Source organism: Talpa occidentalis, unplaced genomic scaffold (genome assembly GCF_014898055.3).
Source record: "Talpa occidentalis isolate TD23 unplaced genomic scaffold, MPIMG_talOcc4v2.1 talOcc4.12, whole genome shotgun sequence".
NCBI classification, from domain to species: Eukaryota; Metazoa; Chordata; class Mammalia; order Eulipotyphla; family Talpidae; genus Talpa; species Talpa occidentalis.
Genome location: NW_023601212.1, coordinates 43068163 through 43075642, shown reverse-complemented (window position 1 = coordinate 43075642; position 7480 = coordinate 43068163).

Here is a 7480-nt window from a genome sequence, read left to right as displayed (position 1 = left end):
CACCAGAGATACCCTTTCAGAGGCACCAGCGAGTTTCCCAGGCAAATTTCTTCATGACACAGAGACTTTAGTTATATCCAAAAGAGCAGTTTTATTATGTAAAGGGAGAGAATGAAGGACACTTGCATAGACAGAAATGGGCAGAAAGGACTGCCCAAAAAGGACAGGTTTGCTAAAAGAGAGGACTGCATGGTCACGGGTGGGCAGCCCTGAGGAGAGCTGCCTCTGCTGAGGGAGGTTAGTGAAGAGAAGCCCCAACATGGTCACAGATCATAGGTCACGGGCAGGCAGGAGACTGCTGCCCTGCAGAAGGAGCGAGTTGGCAGCAAAGGAGCACCTGCATAGGTATAGAAGGGCAGAAGGGCCTCAGCTCCTGCTTTACAAAAGGAAAAGATTGGTGAAAAGAAGCACCTGCATAGTCGCAGTTGGGTAGAAGGACTGCACCCCTGGTGAGTGCAGAAATTTCCCTGATATAGTCTTCTCTTTGGGAGGGGCTAGTTCCTTTGTGGAGTGTCTTGTTTGTTGTTGATTTTGAATTAACTATGTAGAATTTGAAAGCCACTGAAGAATCTGCAAAGGCCCTCAATCTCCATATCTTTACCTTCTGGCCTCTGCTCAGGACACTCCACAGCAGTCTGGCACCTGCTTGGGTCTTGTGCCTTATGATCTAGGCACTGGTACCTAAGGATTGTTAGTTTCTGTAGCTGGGTTACGGTTCTGTCAATCCCTGCTTCCCCCACCTCCAGCTCCCATGTGTGTGACCTGGGTTTCTGGTCTTGTAGTGCCTCCTTTCCAACTTTTCTAGTCTTTTTTTTAATATTTTAATATTAAAAATAATTCTTACATCATTTTTCATTTTTGCACAATGTATGCATTTTCATTTTGGTTATATTCCCCATACAATTGCACCCCCCCCCCTTATTTTGACCCTAATCCTGCCTCTCCCCGCCCTCCCGCTTGTAGTGTGTCTCTGGTTTATAGTTGCTTGTTGATTTTTTTTAAAGATTTATTTATTTATTTATACAAGCACTGGGTACAGTCAGAGGCACAGGAGGGTGAGAGAATTCACCAGAGCCAGAGTGGGGAACAGAACAGGCAAATTGACGAAGTACACTGCTGAGGGGAGCAGCAGGCAGCAACAATTTTCTCCCAGTCAGTGGGGTTTCTCTTTGTTTTTGTTATTGCCTCTTTTGCTGTGCAGAAGCTCTTTAATTTGACGTAGTCCCAGCTGTTGATCTTTGCCTTCACTATCACTGCTTTGGGTGATGTGTCTGTAAAGATGTCTTCGAGGTGCATGTCATGTAGTGTTTTGCCTATACTTCCTTCTACGTATTTTATGGTTTCAGGTCTTATGTCTAGTTCTTTAATCCAATTTGAGTTGGTTTTTGTGCAAGGTGTGAGGTAGTAGTCAAGCTTCATTCTTTTGCATGTAGCGACCCAGTTTTCCTGGCACCATTTATTAAACAAATTTTCTTTGCTCCAGTGCATATTCTTTGCAAATCTTTTGTCAAAGATTAGTTGACCGTAAATCTGTGGGTTTATTTATGGATTTTCTATTTGGTTCAATTGGTCTGTGTGTCTGTTCTTGTTCTAATACCATGCAGTTTTGATGATTATGGCTTTGTAATTTGAAATCTGGGCATGTGATGCCTCCATTACCTTCTTTTTTTTTTTTTCAGGAGGGCTTTGGCTATTTAGGGTTTTTAGTGGCTCCATATGTATTTCTTCAGTATTTGTTCTATTTCTTTGAAGAATGTCATTGAAATTTTTATTGGAATAGCATTGAATCTGTAAATGGCTTTTGGTAGGATGGCCATTTTGATAACGTAATTCTTCCAATCCATGAGCAGGGGATGTCTTTCCATTTCTTTGTGTCCTCCTCTATTTCTTTTTAACAATGTTTTATAGTTTTCTTTGTATAGGTCCTTTACCTCTTTTGTTAGGTTTATTCCCACAACTTTTCTATTCTTATCCTCCATCTGACTGACCAACATGGCTTTCTGCTTTGTCTGGTTTCTTTTTGTTGTTGATTTCTAGTTCAATACTATTTTGATCAAAGAAGATATTTAATATCCTTTTCTAAAGGAGTTGGATAATTCTTGAATTCTTTCTTTTGTTTTTTTAAAGATTTTTATTTTATTTATTTGTGCATATAAGAGCTGGAGTGCAGGACAGAGAGAGGGGCGGTGAGAGGACTCACCAGAGACAGAGTGGGGAACAGAACAGGCAGAGGGACTGAAAAAACTGCTGAGGGGAGCAGCAGGTGAGACAGGAGAGGTCTGCTGTGCCATGTGGGTAGCTCCCTGGCCGGGGATGGAACTCGTGCTGCAGTGGCTGCCCATAGCTTCATAGTGCTGAGACTTAACCCCTTGCACCACCAGGGAGGACTCCTCTTTTTTTTTTAATTATTATTTCTCTTTGTTATTCCACCTGCGTCTTTTGTATATTACTATATTTGAAGTCACTATTCAACCCACAATTTGGTCTATTCTACTTTCACAGCCTTCTCAAGAAATTTTTATCTGAACTTTGTATAAATCAATCTGTTAATTCTCTTATATAAAATTTTAATTTCTATTTTGTGTTTGTCAATTTTATTTCTCAGGTCATTCATTTGTTTTTTCTGAGGTTTTATGTATCTCTTTACGAGCTTTTTTGAGTTTTCTTCTACCTCTGAGTTTCCTCACTATAACAGTTTTGATCTCACTATCAGATCAATAAAATCTTCCATGTCTTTGTGATTTAATTCTGGAGAGTTTTTCTCTACTTGTGATTCATAGTCCCTTGATTTGTCAAAGTGCATGTGTTGTATTTTCTTGTCTTCCCACAATTTTCCACATATAAAACTATGCATATACAAAAAAACTAAAGGGAAAACAATAAAATTGGTCATAAAACTTTAATTCCTTGTTTGAAATAATGCAATCACAACAGGAATAAAACTGTTCTGTCTATATTCACTTAATAACTGTGTCAAAATTTCTACATATTTTAACTTGTTAATTTGAATATCCATTCTTTTTATTTCTATCATCTCCACCTTTATCTTGTTTTCATTCAACATGATTTGAAGAATGATTTTATAAATTAATATGTGTTTTTATATATGTGTGTGTTTATTCAAAATTTAAAAAATGCATAAAGTAAGCATAACCTTTAGCTTTGAACATTGTCTTCGGACCCAACACAATCATTTTTGTTTATTTCTTGTGACATTCCTCTGAAGTTCTATTTACTACTTCTACTTTACTTTCAGAAATAAGGAAAATGAGGTTCTGAGAGATTAAAACTTTGACAATTTCATTTAAAAGTCATGACAGTGAAGGTTCTTGAATTAAATACAAATGAAAATATATAGTATAAACTACAATTTTGATCAACTCCTTTTATTCTTCAAATAGTACATTTTTAAATATGTAAAATATAATATGCAATTGTATGCCAATAAACTGCTTAGGAGGAACAAAAAATTCTAACAGTGCATGGATCAGAGCAGAATTCAGAACACAGGTAAATGAGTCACATTGAAGCAGTGGTAGGAGATTTCTTCTACTTAAGAAGAAATAAGAGTGCCATATATACATTCAGAAAAGTAGAAGTAAATTAAATAAATTCATATTTGCTTCTCTTTTATATAAAATAGAAGATAATAGGATAAAGTGATCATATATTGGTTTGAGGGAAAAGAGCACCATTACTCACAAAATATCAAGAATAAGTCTTAGAAACACTATATAGGAAAAAAACAAACTAAAACGACCAATAAGAACAAACTATGCATCAAGCGGGACTGTGAGTGGAAAGGAACTATTTCAGCCACCACACCCCGTGAACTGGAGCTGTGGAGAGCCCTGCAGGATTCGCCTGCAGGATTCACGGAGGTGAGCGAACAGCTCCGGGCACCATTAGAGAACAACAGAGACTCCCGGAGACCCGCACACAGCCCCGGGCCGGCCGGAAAGCTTGCATGGAAAAGCGGCGCACTTGAAAAGCAAACGCGGATGGCGGCTGCCCAGGTACCCGCGCCTGCGACCTAGGCTTGCGGGGAGACACGCGGGGGCCCTCACTGAGGTGAAAGTCCCTCACTGAGTAATCCGAAACCAGGCACCCAGACACAGGAGCGGGGTGCAAAAGGCGCCATTCCAACGGTCACTGAACTGGGCTACAGCCCGTGTCCTGTACCTGAGGGCTTTGGAACTGAGACCCAGGGCACAAAATTCGGGATGTGGGTCCTCCACGTCGGTGGGGCACAAGGCAGACACAGCACCCCAAAGCCGTTGAGGTTTTCCCTACCATTCCCACTCTGTTCCCTGTCCCACAGGGTGAAAAAAACAGCTCCCCAAGAACAAAAGGAGAGATCTCTGGCGCAACCTAGCTTGAAACCAGTGGAAGGCTCCTGGAGGAGCCCGTTGCCAGCTGGGAAGTTAGCCCACCCCAAACCCCTTCAGACCAGCAGTCTGAGACCACAGTGGGAGCCAGCAGTCACGGCCGGGGCAGACCAGGCACGCAGAAGAGTGTGCCTGAGACCGGACGTGCAGGGAGTGTATCCCGCATCGTCATTTTAGAACAGGGACATTTCTTCAAAAGACTGCCTGCAGAAGGCTCCCTCAGAGCCAGAGGTGAGTGGGGAAGCTTGCCCAGGCCAGGCCCCTTCTGGCCTGCAGTCCAAACCCAGAGGGGGAGCGGGAACCCACTGCGGTGGCAGACTAAGCGCACAGGGGAGTGTGTCCCCACATTGGCATTTTAGAACAGGGACCTTTCTTCAGTAAAGACTGCTTGAAAACGACAGATGTCTCCTGGAGGAGCCAGAGGGGAGCGGAGAAGCTCACCCAAGATGCCGGCCAGTCCCAGCAACACAGTGTCCCAATGCATACGACAAATTAGAAAACAGACAGTAGGGAGTAGAAGAACCACAAGAAACCTAACAACTCCTCAGGAAAAAAGCACACCACAAAAAGAAAACCACCCCCCAGATTGCAACGACAGTAACTTGGAAGAACTTCTGAGCCTTCCAGAAAGAGAATTTAAAATTGCCGTGATTTAAAAAATGACAGAACTCAAAAAGAAAAACAATGATCAGAAGAAGGAAATTGAGTCCCTAAAGAGGGAAAACAATGGTCAGAAGAATGAAATTGAGTTCCTAAAGGAGGAAGCAAAAGAAACGCAAGAGATCAAAGAATTAATGGAGGAACTAAAGAACTCTGGGAAAAGCAATGAAAACAGAAGAGATGAAATGGAAGAACGAATAAGTAATCTTGAAGACATAGAAATAAAAAAACCAAAACAGAAAAGGAAAGAGAAGTACGAAGCAAAAAGGACGAAGAAAGACCTCGGGAACTATCTGACTCAATGAGGAAAGGAAATATAAGAGTTATAGGAATACAAGAAGGAGAGGAGAGAGATGTAGGAACAGAGAAAGTATTCAAAGAGATAATTGAAGAGAACTTCCCAAATGTGAAGAAGGAGCTGAAAATTGATATACAAGAAGCAAGAAGAACACCAAACTTCCACGACGAAAGGAAAAATACAGCAAGACACATAATAGTACAGCTCCCAAGAATCCAGGACAAGGAAAAAATAATGAAGCTGACAAGAGGGAAGAAGCAGATAACATTCAAAGGAAAACCAATTTAGCTGACATCAGACTTCTCTGAAGAAACACAATGGGCAAAGAGAGAGTGGAGGGACATAGTCAACAGACTCCAAGAAAACAGATGCCAACCAAGAATACTCTATCCCGCAAAGCTCTCCTTCCTCTATGAAGAAAGAAAAAGGACCTTCCCAGACAAATAGAAACTCTGGAATTTCATTACGACTAAACCCCCACTCCAAAAATTACTACAAGGAATCCTAAAGCCAGAACCTCAGAGGGACAAATAACAACGAAAGAAGGCCAAAAAAAAAAGTTATTAAAAGAATAAATAAATAAAATCAAAGGAAAGACAAACACAATGGCAAATACAGATGCTAACATATCAATATTAACTCTAAATGTAAATGGACTAAACTCTTCAATAAAAAGACACAGAGTTCCCTCGACTGGGAGAAAATTTTTGCACACAACACTAATGATAAAGGACTGATCACAAAAAACTACAAAGAGCTGATGAGACTCAACAAAAACAAAGAAAATAATCCAGTCAAAAAATGGGCAGAAGAGCTAAAAAGAAAATTCTCCAAAGAGGAATTTAAATGGCCACAGGCATATGAAAAAATGTTCAACATCACTTGTCATCAGGGAAATGCAAATCAAAACTACCATGAGATACCATCTTACACCAGTGAGAATGGCACATATTAAAAAAACTAGCAACAACAAATGTTGGCGAGGGTGTGGAGAAAAAGGAACTCTCCTGCACTGTTGGTGGGAGTGCAAACTGGTCCAACCACTATGGAGAGCTGTGTGGAGATTTCTGGACCTACTAAACATAGAGCTTCCATATGATCCAGCAATTCCACTCCTAGGTATTTACCCAAAGGACACAGAAACATCAATTCCAAAGAGCACCTGCACCCCTATGTTTATAGCAGCACTATTTACAATAGCTAAGCTTTGGAAACAGCCCAAATGCCCAAAAATAGATGACTGGATCAAGAAGATGTGGTACATATATACCATGGAATATTACTCAGCATTCAAAAAAGATAAACACATGCAATTTGCAGCAACATGGATGGTGCTGGTAGGGATCATGCTCAGCGAAATAAGCCAGAAAGTAAAAGAAAAATACCGGATGGTCTCACTCATAGCAGGAATCTAGAAAACTTAAATAAAGGACCAGGAAAATGAATAACTGTAAGAAAGTGAAAATTAAAATCAACAAAAAACTATGAACCAGAGACACTTTTTGGGGGTGGCGGGCGGGAGGGGAGGGACTGGGGTCAGAATGGGGGGGTTGCAATTGTATGGGGAATATAAAAATAAAATTTATTATTTAAATAAATAAATAAAATAAAATTTAAATTAAATTAAATTAAAAAAATGAAAAAAAAACTCTCAGTTTCATTCTGATCATAGACAAGAGACAAATAAGAAACTTGAGCCCTACACTCTGGGACAGGGGTGCTGACCACCTTAGTCTTTCAGAGGGATCAAGCTATGTCTTGCCCACTCCTAACTACTAAAATATCATCATTGCCCCCAAAGAGTTCACTTATAACTGTGCTGTCCAATACAATGTGGTAGCCACTTATCACATGTGGCTGATTAATTCCAAAATATTTTAAAATAAATTTTTAAAGTTCAGTTCCTAAATCATACTAGCTACATATGAAGTGCCCAATAAGCTATGTGTAAGTAATGGCTACCAAATTGGACAGGGCAGATAGAGAACATTTCCGTCATCGAAGAAAGTTCTATAAGAGAGCATGCAGTCTTTCATATAATCCTCTTCAAGGATGTCCCATCAGATATTGCTGGAAAATTTCTTCTATGCCAGTTAAAAATTGCAATTGGCTACAAGTAGTGAGGTCAGATTCA